Raw genomic sequence first — 16941 nt, 5'->3', positions numbered from 1 at the left:
TGGTCCTTTTCTTTTTTTTTTCTTTATACTTTACCCCTCCATTAACGGAGAAGTTGTAACTTTCCGCTATTGACAAATAAGATAAAGCAGGATATTATCATTTGTCCATCAAGACTTGAGCTTTGTTAGTAGTTTGGAATGTCATCTGCTGATGAGATTTCCATACTAATGCTGGGATCTTCCTCAAGGGTGGTATGATACTGTAATATTTGTATTTACCTTGTGTCTGTAAAATGAGAATTATAAAACAATAAAAGTGCAAGGCTTTTTATGTCGGAGGCACTGATAATTTGCCGGTAATGGTTGAGTTGATTAAGAAATTACATGGCGATCTTACCAGTTTTGAAATGATTTCCATCTTACGCGTTTTTTATGCATTATGACATCATGGTGAATCAGAATTCTGTTTTAATTCACTGCTTCAACAATCTTATCTTATTTTCCTTTGCCTCCACATCAGTTGGGGGCTCATGTTGCTCAAGGTTACATATATACTTTCGTTCCGTCAAGCATCTTTAAGAATTCAAAAATTTTGGAATGGCCAGAAGTTTAATTTCCGATTCGTAGCTTTGTTCAGTAAGTATGTTAGTTTCTTACGACTTTTTCAGACGCCCATTTCTTAGTTCTTATATTAGAAAATGAAACTTTATATACATACAATATACTGCATGCTATTTTATGATAACATTCTCTACCTTTATTAAGTCATATTTATTTGAAAATTTTGAGATTACATATTTTGTTTGTCCCACCCCTAAAAACGAGAAATTCCGATTTTCCTTAAATTATCCAAGGACCATATTACACTCGAAGAGCACTTGAAAAGGCTAACTCTAATTCTTCTTAGGAACTGATATAGTAAACCTGAGGGGGAGGGGGTTGACTGAAAGTGAAAAGACCTAACTTTAATTAAACTTGGGGCCTGACATGGTAGGAAGGCACGGAAAATGAGATCCGACTATGATTCACCCTAAGACCCGATATCCTAGGAGGCTGGAAATGGGATCCTACTTTAATACACTGTAAAGCCCGATATTATAGAAGAGGCATTGGAAATGAGAAGATCCGGCTATATGAAGTAATTGAAAATAATAATTTGGGAACTCCCGAAAATGAGGAGTTCCACCTTTTCTTAAAATATTGTTTTTGTGATTTTCAGTCCCTTTGGGACTTGCCTGGGGGTAGGGGGCGGGAGACAAGAGTATTCTGGCCAAAAGACCCCAAAATCCATGATAAGCCATTGGATCTAAACGACTTGTAAATACAATCCTTGTTTTGAAACTCCTTGAAATGTCGATGCATATGTTTAAGGCTTTAGTTTCACATTTCATTTTATAGGATTTAGATTCCCATCTCAGTATCATGTCCATGTGCATTTTCGTGGAACTTGGTAAGATTGCTAATGTTATCTATTGTTTATCTATCGTCAGAAAAAGAAAGTGGGAGGGGCTCATTCACAAATAAGATTGTGTTCGTATGCACACTCATTTATCCTTGCCTTTCATAAATCATGTTGTTTATATCAGACTTTTGGAAAATATCAAGTAACGTAGTGTGAAACAAACTGTGTATTATTATGTTGGAGATATAGATTTGATGACAGTATTCCCTCTCATGTAAAAGAATGACAAGTTTGATTTTTCATCGTTTAATATTTCATCATTTAATTTTTCATAAGTTCAACAAAATAAAATCTAATTGCTATACCAATTCATAGGAACTTTATCAATATCATGATTATCGTTATAGAATTTACTTGAAAACGTTAAAATTTCTCACTTTGATACACATGTAGTGCCTAAGCGCTTTTGGCGCTAGATCTGGCGCTTTTCATAGGTATCTTGCGCCTAAATTTCGTATTTAGCACCTTGGCGTGTTTTTCGGCGCAAACTTAGTTTTATTTCAATATATCAGGAAATTCAAGCATTAATTGAAATGTTAATGTGGTTTAGGAAGTTTAATCGAAACCTATTAGAATAACAAGGAAAACGATACAATTATTGTACGTAATTCACTTTCATCTAAATGAACATGTTCGAAAATTTTTTGAACAGGTTCAGTTTGGGTGCATTCCTCGGGCTCCCCCTACTCAAGTCCCCTTTTCACTTAAGGTTCAGCTGGACTCTCGGTGGTGACAGAACTATCCGGGGGCCATGAAAGACAGTGACATTGCTGGTTTTGCGTGTGCGCAAGCCATTACATTTAACGAACACAACTATGAGTAAGAAATATACTCAATAATTTAGAGCAGAGTGGTTGAAAGACCCAAATATGAAAAATGGTCCCAAAAAAGTAAAGGGGAATGACACAAAATGTCTGCAAGTACTCCCATTGCTCATTGTCTACCAAACTTAGTGACATTGAAAGACACAGCAAAACAGCTTAACGCAAGAAATCTGAGGAGCCATTCAGTGCTCAAAGACAAACCACAATTTTGTTTGAAAAAGTGAGTGACGACGCACGGGAGATTGAAGGAAATGTATCACTATTCATTGCAGAATACTGTTCATTACGTGTTGTTGATCATCTCAGTGAGATGATCAACAGTAAAGGATGCAAGAATTTCAAGTTATAAAGGTCGAAGTTTAGTGCAGTGTAATTGCCCCGCATTTTAACAATGATTTAAAAGTGATATAGACGATCAGATTCAGAAGTTTAGCTTCTTAATTGATGAGAGTAATGACTTTGCTGTAACAAAATTATTGGGTATCACTATCTTATTCTGAAAGTAAGAAGATTGTAGTGACTTTCTTGGAACTTGTTGAGCTGATTGACCGTAATGCTAATGGGATATATGTTGCCATCAAGAAGTCTTTGAAAAATAATGGGTTGGAATGAAGAAAAAAAAATTTGCAATTGGCACAGACAATGTTTCTGAGATGACAGGTGTTAACAGTGGAGTGTATGCTAAATTCAAGTTAGAAGTTCCTCATCTGATCCTGATCAAGTGTGTGTGTCATTCTCCACGGCTAGCTGTGTCTCATGCTGCAGCAGAGTGTCTTCCTAGGAACCTGGATTTTAAGATCAGAGATACTTGCAATTGTTTCTACTACTCTGCCATTCGCCAAGCAAGGTACAAGATATTTTCTTTGATCAATGATGGTCGTTCCATTGAAATTTATACAGCTAAGCCAAACTCGATGGCTGTAAGTTGAATCAGCAAGTGTCAGAATACTGCAGCTGTGGGCTAAACTTGAGACTCACTTTGAAATAGCAAGAAATGATGAAATGTGTTACACAGCTCAGGTCCTCTATGGCATGTTTTGTAACAAGAAAACTATGCCTTACTAATATTCCTGAAGCATATTCTTGGAGAAGTTCAGCGTGTAAATGAGATATTTGAAGCGGAGGTACCGGATCCAACCAAACTGCTAAAGTGCCCTTATTAAACTTATTGATTCCATAAGTTCTAAGGTCCTCATCCCAGGCAGAAAACAGTGTGACAATTTTGTTCCTGGGTAGTGTTATTCCCTAATTGCTTATGCGTAAAGAGAAAAAGGCTATTATTCCCATCAAACTTTGCTTTTAAGACCAGTGATATTTTAGATTTACCTAATTGTAATTGGACAACGGACGAAATTGCTCCTTTTTATTCACACAAAGTCAGAAAAAACATATTAATCAAAATTAACATGTATTTTCACCAGTGTTAAACAAAAGTGATCACAAAAGATTTAGAAACGAGTAGTTTTTCGAGATTTACGAATATACTGTAGGTCACTTTCACGAATCAGACCCCAAATATTGTCTCCCATCATGTTCTCGTTATATGTTCCTTGGTATCGGCGTTCAAAGTCCAGTATATCCTGTTGGAAGCCTTCGCCTTGCTCCTCCGAATACGCTTCCATGTTCTCCTTGAATTTATCAAAATGAGCGTCAAGGATATTGACTTTGAGGGACATCCTGCAGCTCATTTTGCCGTAGTTCTTCACCACAGTCTCAACCAGCTCCACATAGTTTTCGGCCTTGTGATTGCCCAGGAAGCCCTGAACCACTGCAACAAAGCAATACCAAGCTGCTCTCTCCTTCCTAGTGAGCTTCTTGCGGAATTCCTTACACTCCAGGGTCTTCTTTAGTTGTGGTCCGACGAAGACACCGGCTTTGACCTTTGCCTGAAACAGCTTAGAGAAGAAGTCTTGAAGGCTGCAGTTTGCTTATCTAGAGTTGTGACAAACTGTGTCATAAGGCCTAACCTTATGTGCAGTGGCGGCATCAACAACTTCCGTGGGTCCACCAGTGGCTTCTACTTGACGTAGTTCATCCCCACAGAGAGTTGAGTCCGCTGTGGCCAGTCCCTCCTGTGGTAGTGCGCCGCGGTGCCCCTGCATTCCCAAAGGCAAAGATAGCAGGGAAACTTGGTAAAACCGCCTTGGAGACCCACCAGGAATGCCACCATTTTGAAGTCTCCGATGACCTCCCAGCTGTACTCATCATACTTCAAGGCGTCTAGCAAGGTTTTGACACTATTGTATTCTTTGAGGTGCACCGAGTGAGCCAGGGGAAGAGACGGGTACTTGTTCCCATTATGGAGCAGCACGGCTTTGAGGCTTCTGGATGAGCTGTCAATAAGGAGGCGCCACTCGTGCAGGTTACAAGCGATTCCGATTGCTTCGAACAGACTAGTTACATTGTGGCAGAAGCAGAACCCATGTTGACGGGTGAAGAAGCTGGAAAAGCCTAGGTAACGCTTCCTCTGATCTGCGATTTGCACACTTTCATTCAACAAGTTCCACTGCTTGAGTCTAGACGTCAAAAGCTCGGCATTGGACTTTGTGACACCAAGATCTCTGATGAAATCGTTGAGGTCTTTTTGATTCGGGTAGTATAGGTTTCTCTCCTCAGCTGCACTGAAATTGTAATCTGGATCTACAACGTCTTCCTTCCCCTTTGGCTACTAATCATAGTACTGGAATCTTTTACAAAGCTCTATATCACCTACTCAGCACTGAATCTGTCTGGAATGTTCTGAAAAATAGGTAAATTTCAAAATATTGTCCTGATCACAGAAACAAAGTTTCAAGGTAATAATAGCCATTTCATATACTTTTAGATTTAATGAATTAGAAATTTACGCTTATTACTCAGGAACAAAAAAAGTAAAAATTTGTTACACTGAAGCTAAAGGAAGGAGAGTCAGTTGAGAGCTATTTAGACCCCACATCCGTACGTGGAGTATGAGTTTGAAAAGATGGCACAATGTAAGTTCCTGATGCAATGTTTGCCAGACAATGTCCAAACTTTACAGTCAGTGTCATCGCTGAGTACAACTGAACTCCTGCAACCCATAGAGCCTGGAAAACTGGAATCAGCAAATATGTTTACTGATAACGAAGAAATTCTCACACGCATTGAGTTTCAATGGAGGAACCATCATGTATTATGAAAGAACACTGGCACCTTAGCACCCTGGGCTGAAAGAGCCTCGTACAGGGATGCAACAGCAGAAAATCCCTTCAGTGACCTCTCTAAGTTGACTTTGACTGTATTGATATTGCCTCACTCCAATGCTGATGTATAGCATATCTTTTGTCATGAACATCGTGAAGTCAAAGCTTCGAAATACACCATCAAAACCTTAGATGCAATACTAACTATCAAGTATGGACTAAGAAGAAATGGAATCTGCTACTATGAATATAAACTGCCAAAGGAAGAAGTGAAAAACACTGGGTCATAGAAAGCAAAAGAGTCTTCGCAACAGCAACCAGGACCCTCACATAGCCCACCACAACCCCAGGCCACCGAGGACGAAAAGACTGCAAATTGGGAATTAGCAGGTCTGGAAGAATGGTGAGTATTTTAGTGTTAAAGCAGTCAGTCGTACCTGTTATTAATAATTTGGCACGTCAAAGAACAGAAATATATCGAAGAGCATTTTTTTCGTTGTCATTTTAGTAAGTTTAGCACTTTTTAGTGCTTTTTCGGGAGTGAATCTAGCGCCATCTGAAATTTTGAGTTGGCAACTCTGCGTGACACACGTTGAAGTTATTGTTCAATGCAGACTTGTATATAATTCATTGTTGACTTAGCTTTGCTCAACCAGATCGGCTGGAATGAACTTTGAAATATTACAACAGCTGAAGTTAAGATAGCCCGTCCTGTTGGATAACCATGCATAAGACCAGTTAGCATTCTGGAAAGATTTGAAGTTCGCCTTGAAAACTTCGTCTCCGTTGGAAGAGTCTCCGGAAGGATTTTCGAAAGTAGGTAAGCATCAGTAATTTATCAGCTTTGGTCTGCATTAATGTTAGCTTTTGATATTGAGTGATTTGCTATGCGGTGCTATATTTTGTTAAGAATACCGTAACAGGGAGAGCATGATTTTTAGCTTCAATATTTCAGTGCACGGCTAAACATGGCAGAAATATGCAGAGGAAAATGTGGGGTTGATTACTGTGAAAGTAGAATGGTTACAACTTAAAAGATCAACAGAGCCAATGGAACTGTTAGTTAACCTTCCTAGTAGTTAAAACGTAGCTTAATAGACACACAGTAATCCAGTCGAAATGTACGAGTCACACCACTGATTGGGCTTCGCGCAAATGGCTTAAAGTCTTAAAACAGACGGCGAATTTGATATTGGTATATATCTGAAAGCAATAAGGCTACTAGTTAAGGTTTATTAGGTTTTTGCTGGTTCTGTGTGTATTTTATATACGAATTACTTTTACATTAACCTCTCACATCAGGCTTCACAGTTAACGCCTTATTTGTTACCGTTCAGCAAGATATGCTTCAAATCATGTTCCCTAATGTTATTTTATTATGTATGCACTACACTTGTATGCCAAGCAAATTTACTCAACATCCAGCGCTAATAGCGATGAAGACAAAATGTTATAAGGCATCTCATCCTGTTCCCTTTCATATTATGTAGTGACATACTCAGTTTCTTCAAATCATATAGGAAATCATGTCTGTATACCCGCATTATCTTTAATGACAGTCATTTACATAAGTTGGATCAAATGTATACAGTTTCAAAATATATAATGTTCATATTCTTACATCTAGTATGCTAAATTGAGCCGAAAGTACATAATGCAGATAATGTTGATAGTTTTATATTATGAGCACAACAGTTTAGAACTGAATATGGGCGACAGTAGTATGAATGGATTGATAACATTTTGGTAGAATTCTTTTGCACCTGGAGTGACACTTTAAAAGTTTGGATTAGTGTAGGTGTTTTTGGTTGGTATTGTCATTCTTTTCATATTGATGTGTGGTTTTATATAAGAAAGACAAAGTCTAACCAAACATGATGCCTCATAGTAAAATTTTGCCTTGATTTTGGCCTCATAACACAAAATCATGGAATTTGTAAACTTAATACATTGAGAATTACAAAAAGCTCTAATTTTTACAAAAGATATTCCAATTGGTGGAGAATTCATAGTCCATAAATACTTCTGTGTGAATTGTCTCAAATTCTAGATTTGGGAAATGATGAATTGCTAGATGCATTGAAAGAACCATTAATTATATACTAAAAACCAGAAAAAGATATATTTGATATGTCCTTTATGGTGTACTAAACTTTAGCAACTAATCCAGCACTTGCAATATTATTCAGTGATATGGGGCTTGTTTTATGTGTAACTTTCAATACTGGTGTTTGGGCATTGCCTTGGCATCCAGGTACTGTCACAGCACATTTTTAATTTTCTAGGTATAACCAATGATATGAAGCACAGTGAGCTACACACAAGCTGTTTAAGAAGGCATCTAAAGGTTTTACATGCTCAGGTACAGCAACCTCAACCCCATCACCAAGCCAACTGCCTGATATATCCAATGCTGGGCTGAGTTTCCCCTTATCTTTTAAACACATTTAGGGCAGCTCCTGTGATGGATGAACTATTACATAGTCTCAACACCTTATCCAGTATTTCAAAGCTTGAGTAAGTGTTCATAACCCTTCAGGCATATTTAGGCCAGTTCCTTTGAAAGATGAAATGCAAGACCTGCATCCTGCCTCTTCTGAGGTATTGACCACATACTAACAAGATGAAACTCATGTTTGCTCACCTTCAGCCTCAGTTGGACCAGATTCCATACTCAGCACTTCATTTTGTTTGTAATTATGCTCCAATAGTTTAGTTTCTTTGGTAGGAATAATTTTTGATAAGCTTTAAGTACTGCAACAGATGTAATGTAAAATCTGTGTGGACTTGCACTGTATACTGTATAGGGAAAATAAAATCCCACAAGTTATTGTGATTTACTGTTTGGTGATGGGCTCATTGTCAGTATCAGAACACATGATCAGGCAGTTGTTCATCCTCAGTGTTGCTGAGTAGTGGATTTGATAAGCTCAGATTATGAACCCAGCGTACATTAGATGGATTTTAGGATTACTCTGATATGGAATGTATTTACTATAGCTCCAATTCTGTTTTACCTACATCATCTGTATTTCAAGTACCAAGGTTTTCCTTCTTAGGAAAGGGCCTTAGTGCAAGTCATCCATAAGAAAGGAGACCATTAAAAATGAGAGGAACCCAAACTATGGCCTCATTTCTCTCTCTTCTGCTGTCTCTTAGAGTCTGAAAATTTCCTTGACAATTTTTTCCAGCACTTAGGACCCCATTCCTTTCTTACTGATCATCAATATTGCTTCCACTTTGTAAGGTCTTCTACTGATCTCTTTTGTGTGACTCATTTGTATCATCTGTAGTTATTCTTCCTCAGATTTATATGAATCTTTAGTTATGGCATATGAAATCCCAAAAGCATTTGACAGGGTGTGTAATTAGTGTTTGTTTTTCAAACTTCCATCCTTTATCTCTTGTGCTTTATCTGTTGCCCCTTTTATATAAAAACAGTTCCTTGGTTTTTTCCTGTTGCCTGTTCTCTTGATTTTATCCATGAAGGATCTCTCTTGAACATATGATCCTATCACTCGTATTCTGATGAGTCCACTGTATATAATTCAACTCATTTTTCCTCTGACATCTGTCTCTAATATTTATTCTCTTTCAAACCTCTGATATGTTTTGAAATGGAGAAGCAGAAATCTGACTAAATTCTTTATCGTTAAATTCACTTTCTACCTCTGTCACCTAAAAAGTATCATTCATTTTTCCTCTCTTCAATTTCAAAACACTTTAATTCTTTCCTTTAAAAACATAGATTTGTTTAGCATAACCATATCCACGTAATCAACATTACAAAATCTGCTTCCAAAAGCTGGTAGTGCTGTTTAGGTAGTTTCTGTTTTATTTCTACAAGGTCTTATTTGCTTCAGAATGAATGTGGAATGGCTCCTCCTTCACCTCTTTGTTACCCAGAGTGGAAGCAAGAGCCTTCTGTCATTGATTCTCTCTCAGTCTTCTGTGAATGTTGCTTCTCCCTGTCATACAGATGTTATGTGGCAACTGCTGTTGTGAACTGTCTGCATGTCCCCCTGCCACCAAGGCTTGGATCAGTAAGTTGTGTCTGGCTGCTCCCTCCTATAGTATCTGTTGGGGGATCATCCACAGAAGAAGTAACCATTTTGATTTAGTACCTCCTTCCCTCCAATAGCAAAGCTGTGGAAACTCATTTTCATTTTCCCCTCATTCTATAACACCTACAGAGTTCTAATTGATTTCAGCATTCTTTTTCTTACTCTGTTTTGTTTTTGCTTGAAATGGCCATGATTGGGACATGAATTTTTTTTTGTAACAGCATTGACTCTTATAGTCCTCTGATGAATAAACAGCTTGTAGATGTGGAAAGTCGGTGTGTCGGAAAAAGATTTTGTAATCAGACTTGGAAGGTTTTTATCGTTAATCACATAACAGTTTTTAGAAACACCATGTTATTTTTGCTTTGATACCATACCTTAAAGTAAAAAATTGTTTTCCATAAGAAGTGGAAGTACTCTATCACAAGACAACAGTAAGTGTTATTTATTTTCACACAGCAAATAACATTATGGTTAGTCATATCTCATAAGGAATTCATACAAAGTTATAGTAATCAGTATAATTAGAAAAGGCAGTTTTTCAAAGCTGCAGCTTAATTTTAAATAGATATGAAGTTATGTGGTAGAGATTCCGTTTGCAAGACTTTATGTAGAGGACCACAGGAGTAAGTTCCTTATAGGAAAATTTTGACAGATGGAGGGTAGATGAATAAGAGATGAATATTTACTCTTCTTTATTTCCTTTTCAATTGGGTACCACATGTAATCTTTTGTGTGGGTACTTATTTGCATAGGGTTACGAAAAACTATGGGAATTAAGTGCAAAGGAAATTTACTTTCAAGTTCTCGATTATTACTCAAATCACAATCTCAAGCCAAAACAGGCTTTATATTTGGTATTTTAAATGATATTCATTGCTGTGTATCTGACAGCCATTCCATTCTGATTGTAAAGGAAGTTCTGAATGAAAAGGTGATATTATGGGTGACATCCGAATCAGTATGAATTGCAAATACTCTCTTATCCATGTGATCAAATGCTTTCTGAAAATTATCTATTGAAATGAAAGAAACTTGTGTCAGTTCCCCCATAATTTGATCCATAATACAGACAGGGCAGTGCACAGTTAAACATGTTTTTGGGGTATTATATTGAAATATGTCAAATTTTGTGGTGTGAGGTGGTTTGATCAAATGAGTAATAGAATGGTAAGAAAATAGCTGAGTAATAAAATGAGTTTGGTTGAGAGACCTGGAGAGGATGTGCTGAAATGATTTGGACATTTGGAGAGAGTGAGTGTGGAGAGGTTGACAAAAAGGATTTATGTATCAGAAGTGTAGAAAACAAAGAGAACAGGGAGATCAGATTGGAGATGGAAAGATGGAGTGATAAAGACTTTGAATGATTAGGGCCTGAACATGTGAGAGAATGAAAGTTGTGCTTTGAATGGAGTGAATTGGAGTGATATGGTATACAAGAGTCAGCTTGCTGTCATTGGACTGACCAGGGCATGTGAAGCATCCAGGGTAATCCATTGAAAAGGTATGTGTGGCCAGGTAGTGGATAGGAAGGTGTGGTTGTGGTGCATTGCACATTGCAGATAGAGAATGGAGATAAATGAATGAGGCTTTTCTTCACCTGTTCTTGGTGCTACCTCATAAATGTGGGAAATGACCCTCAAGTATAGAAAAAAGTCAGAATTTACTTAAGTATTCTCTCTCCCAATTAGGTATGATGCTCTGCTCTTAAGTGTTTTACCAAACTCACATGTAAATGGCATAGGTCTGAAGTGGTCAATGCAGTTACTGTAAGTCTTTCTGGCAAGGCTGTTATTGTGGTTTATTTCTACTTGGTTTGAATAATACCTGAGTTTGGTGAAAATTGATATTTAACTTGAAGGGTGCACTGATCCCATAAGCTAAGTTTAAGAATTTTCATAGGTGGTATAATTTACCAAGTTTGTGATAAACCTATCTTTTGTCATTTTGGGGATGGCTGAGAAGATGAAATAGCTGGTAGCTGTTCTGGCATTGCTTCTGGATATTTGATAAATTTAGCTGTGAAATGGACTTCTGTTGGCTTAGATATGTCTTCATGATTCCAATTGTTTGGGAATAATGCTGTTTTTGGGTGTTTATGAGTTTGTTATTAGCATTTTATAGTGTACTGGTGGATTGTAAACAGGTGGGGTAATTTTTATTTTATCTGAGACTCACACACCCACAGTAACATCCTTCTTCAAACAGAAGGACCATGTACAAACATATGCATTTGCATAATCACCTTATCATGTAATCCTTCCAGCAAATTTAACCAAATCAACTACTGAACACTTCCTTTTCTCTCTCTCTACACATATACAACCCTAAAACTCCAATCCTTAATGAAGCTAATCCTCAGCTAGTATTCAGCACGAGCTTCAACCAACTCATGACCCTGCTTACACTGTCATTCCACCTCGCATACCATACTTAATTGCCACTTACTGTACCTTCTCCCACTGCTGGTAAGCCTTCATTATTTCTTCTGCATATTTCTTGGGGAATGACTGGCAGTTCTGACTGGATATCTGAGGTCCGTTAATTTTGCATACATTTGAATGTAGGGCTAGAACAGTAATAACAGCAACAGCTAGGAATAACAATTTTGGCATGTAATTATTTTCTCCCAAAATGTTCCAGTATTAAGAGTGCATATGTAATTCTTACTTTGTAAATGTGAGATCTCACTTTCTCAGGTGAATTCAAGTTTATTGTATATTATTTTTTGTAATGGGACTCAGCCTACACATGGTTATACCAGAATGAAAAGTCACCTTTAAGGTTAGATTATTGTTAGTTGATGAAAGGGAGTACAGTCTCATCATGGAACTTATTGCTCTAAAGAAATCCATCAGTTCCATGCTTTTGATTTTAGTGCAGCCTAAGAGCTGCAAGAGCCCCTACTAAAAGGAGTCTTGAAGTTTTTTTTTTTTTTTTTTTTTTTTTTTTTTTTATACTTTGTCGCTGTCTCCCGCGTTTGCGAGGTAGCGCGAGGAAACAGACGAAAGAAATGGCCCAACCCCCATACACACGTACATACACACGTCCACACACGCAAATATACATACCTACACAGCTTTCCATGGTTTACCCCAGACGCTTCACATGCCTTGATTCAATCCACTGACAGCACGTCAACCCCTGTATTACATCGCTCCAATTCACTCTATTCCTTGCCCTCCTTTCACCCTCCTGCATGTTCAGGCCCCGATCACACAAAATCTTTTTCACTCCATCTTTCCACCTCCAATTTGGTCTCCCTCTTCTCCTCGTTCCCTCCACCTCCGACACATATATCCTCTTGGTCAATCTTTCCTCACTCATTCTCTCCATGTGCCCAAACCATTTCAAAACACCCTCTTCTGCTCTCTCAACCACGCTCTTTTTATTTCCACACATCTCTCTTACCCTTACGTTACTTACTCGATCAAACCACCTCACACCACACATTGTCCTCAAACATCTCATTTCCAGCACATCCATCCTCCTGCGCACAACTCTATCCATAGCCCACGCCTCGCAACCATACAACATTGTTGGAACCACTATTCCTTCAAACATACCCATTTTTGCTTTCCGAGATAATGTTCTCGACTTCCACACATTTTTCAAGGCTCCCAAAATTTTCGCCCCCTCCCCCACCCTATGATCCACTTCCGCTTCCATGGTTCCATCCGCTGACAGATCCACTCCCAGATATCTAAAACACTTCACTTCCTCTTGAAGTTATATACATTATTATTGCATTTGATTTTTCAGTCTCTTGTTTAAAAGTCTATCCATCATTCCCTGTTACTTTTGGTGTGGGTTTACTTCTGCTTCATTGGTGTCTTGACCTCAGTGGTAATTTCTAGCTTGTTTGGCCTCAGTCTTGTGGTCTTCTTGGGAGAACTTTTGTGACAATTGATTCATAGAAAAGACTTCAAGAATTAAACTGTAATTTGACATTCATTTTGGAGGAGACTTCATCCTGTGGCTTACACACTAGAGATTAGCGTTAGTGTCATATAGAGAAGTCCAGGCACAGTTAGTACTGACAATAGGATGCTCATACACACAAAGTTATCATGACTCAGACCTATTGGCAGGAGCACAAGCACAGAAATATCTTCACTGCTTAATGGATATGATTATTCAGTAAAGTAAATTATAGCTAAGAAAGTAATCTTGTGTCAAGAAACAGAAACAAAAGAAAAAGTATTCCATAATTACTTCTGACCTCTGTTCAGCAATGCCATTCTCTACCTGTGGTGTATAATGCACTGAAACCAGAGCCCCTTATCCACAACTAGGTACCACAGACCATCCCGTGGCTTTTCTTGACTGCTTACCTGGTTTATCCTTTTGACAGCAAATCACACCCCTGTACACCACATCAGCCTGTTTCACTCTATCCAGGGTATACCTCACACCCTCCTGCATAATCAAGCCCCAGATACTTGAAGCATCTCTTACTCCATCCTTCCACATCATCCATGGTTTCAATCTTTGCCATGTTTCCTCCTTTTATGATATGTATACTCGTAGTCTTCCCCCCTATATGTCCGAACCATTTCAGTACACCTTCTTCTGCTTTCTCATGCATATTCCTCTTACTACTATGCCTGTCTCTTACCTTATCATATATTAATTGATCATCCCTTGTTACACCACATATTGTCCTTAGACATTAAATTTTCAACGCATCCACCCTCTTCCATATTTTTTTTATTTGGGGCCCTTGCCTTGTGTCCATACAATACTGTTGGAACTACTGTACCATCAAACATACCAGTGTTTGCACTCACCAACAATGACCTCTCTTTCCACACACTCCTCAATGAGCCCAGTTCCTTAGCTTCCTCTCCCACCCTACAGCTCATTTCAACTTACAGAATTCCATTCACTGCCATGATCACTCCCAGGTATTCTAAACATCCCACTTGCAGTGTGTTCTCTCCATTCAAATTCATATTCCACCTAAACTGGGTCCTTACGCTGCTAAACTTAGTAACGTTGCTTTTATTCACATTCACTCTAAACACTCTCATTACAGACGGTATGAGACTCAGACACCAGCTTTTGCAGTTTCTTACTCAAATCTGCCAGTAGCATCGTGTTATCATCAGACAACAAAAGATTCAGGTCCCCTCTCCCCTCCCACCAGACAAACTGCAGACCTACTCTCTCCAAAACTCTTGCATTCACCTCCCTCACCATGCTATCAATAAAGATAATTAGACAGCCATGGTGACATCACACACACTCTGGCTGCAAACCTACCTTCAACTAGAACCACTCACCCTCCTCCCTCCAACTCACACACACATTCCTTGCTCTTTTGATAAGAACTATATATCCTGAGTCCTGTGACAACCCCTTAGAATGGGATCCTTGGGGCAGAAAAGTAAGTATATGATTTAATCAGATACCCTTGGACCCCTTTTATGGGGCTTCCACAGTTTCAAGACAGAGTTCCAGTGATGACAACCTTGTTTTAGCTGACTGTTAACTTGCAGTGCACTCCTGTGCAAGCAGAGATTGGTAACACCATTGAGTATATGATTATTCAGGTTATTAGGTACAGTAGGGTTGAGGGTCAAGTCAATTGGGAGGTGAGTTTGAATGGAGAAAAACTTGAGGAAGTAAAGTGTTTTAGATATCTGGGAGTGGATCTGGCAGCGGATGGAACCATGGAAGCAGAAGTGGATTATAGGGTGGGGGAGGGGGCGAAAATTCTGGGAGCCTTGAAGAATGTGTGGAAGTCGAGAACATTATCTCGGAAAGCAAAAATGGGTATGTTTGAAGGAATAGTGGTTCCAACAATGTTGTATGGTTGCGAGGCGTGGGCTATGGATAGAGTTGTGCGCAGGAGGATGGATGTGCTGGAAATGAGATGTTTGAGGACAATGTGTGGTGTGAGGTGGTTTGATCGAGTAAGTAACGTAAGGGTAAGAGAGATGTGTGGAAATAAAAAGAGCGTGGTTGAGAGAGCAGAAGAGGGTGTTTTGAAATGGTTTGGGCACATGGAGAGAATGAGTGAGGAAAGATTGACCAAGAGGATATATGTGTCGGAGGTGGAGGGAACGAGGAGAAGTGGGAGACCAAATTGGAGGTGGAAAGATGGAGTGAAAAAGATTTTGTGTGATCGGGGCCTGAACATGCAGGAGGGTGAAAGGAGGGCAAGGAATAGAGTGAATTGGATCGATGTGGTATACCGGGGTTGACGTGCTGTCAGTGGATTGAATCAGGGCATGTGAAGCGTCTGGGGTAAACCATGGAAAGCTGTGTAGGTATGTATATTTGCGTGTGTGGACGTATGTATATACATGTGTATGGGGGTGGGTTGGGCCATTTCTTTCGTCTGTTTCCTTGTGCTACCTCGCAAACGCAGGAGACAGCGACAAAGCAAAAAAAAAAAAAAAAAAAAAAAAAAATTTTTTTCTTTTTTTTTTTTTTCTTTTTTTTTTCGAAATGTATAGCTATGTATATGTGTGTGTGGACGTGCATGGATATACATGTATGTGTGGGTGGGTTGGGCCATTCTTTTGTCTGTTTCCTTTCGCTACCTCACTGACGTGGGAGACAGCGACAAAGTATAATAAATAAATAAATAAATAAATATTGAGTATATATATATATATATATATATACTTTTTTTCATACTATTTGCCATCTCCCGCATTACCGAGGTTGCGTTAAGAACAGAGGACTGGACCTTTGAGGGAATATCCTCACCTGGTCCCCTTCTCTGTCCCTCCTTTTGGAAAAGTAAATAAAAAACAGAGAGGGGAGGATTTCCAGCCCCCCGCTCCCAGTATGATTGCATACTCAGTATGCTTAGCACACATTTCTTTGCAACAGCTATACCTCATCCTCTCAAACCAGTCCATAACTAAACAGCTTCAAGCAGAAATATAAAGCTTACCCCTGCTTCACACTTCAGCAACTTGTAATGAAAGATCCTTTTTTTTTAAACAAGCTTGGCAGAACACATACACACTGTGATTACTCAGCAAGGTCTAAACAGCTGCCCCTCCTACCCAATATAAAAATTACTCCATCAGACACCTTCAGCCAAAACTACATTCCCCAAGCATATTTGAGTTACACTTTCTCATCTGCATTCTGGGCACCACTCATTTCTTTAACATTACTAACAATCATTTAACATGCACAAGAACCCACTTTCCCAAGGTGGAACTTCCTTAACAAATAAACTGAATATGTACTTTTCAGTTATCCTGCATTCATCCCACACACGTATATACACACATCACACTTCTTGATCTGCAGTCCTCCACTGGAAATGGATCACTTCTTGAATGCTTTGGGAGCCCAGGAGAAGGGAATCCTGGGATAGGAAAATATTCTGTTATATTTTCACAAAAGGAAAGGCATTCAAAAAATTAGATTACTTAGCAGGTTTAAGTTACTTTCCACCTGACATGGTTAGAGCACACTCTTATTAGTAGCCATTGGTACAGGAATAAGTATTTGCTTGACAT

General features: G+C 38.7%; 1 long non-coding RNA gene across 1 annotated transcript in view; it reads left to right on the top strand.

Moving 5' to 3' along the window:
• Positions 1 to 5763: 5763 nt before the first annotated feature.
• LOC139766695 (uncharacterized) overlaps positions 5764 to 16941 on the top strand; it is a 33541-nt gene continuing 22363 nt past the window's right edge. The window contains exon 1 of the long non-coding RNA XR_011716941.1: positions 5764 to 6207. This is a non-coding gene — a long non-coding RNA (uncharacterized lncRNA). The remainder of the gene's footprint in view (positions 6208 to 16941) is intronic.

Source organism: Panulirus ornatus, chromosome 58 (genome assembly GCF_036320965.1).
Source record: "Panulirus ornatus isolate Po-2019 chromosome 58, ASM3632096v1, whole genome shotgun sequence".
Classification (NCBI taxonomy): domain Eukaryota; kingdom Metazoa; phylum Arthropoda; class Malacostraca; order Decapoda; family Palinuridae; genus Panulirus; species Panulirus ornatus.
The sequence above is the reverse complement of the archived record's forward strand: the minus strand, read 5'-3'. Positions and strand labels throughout refer to the sequence as shown.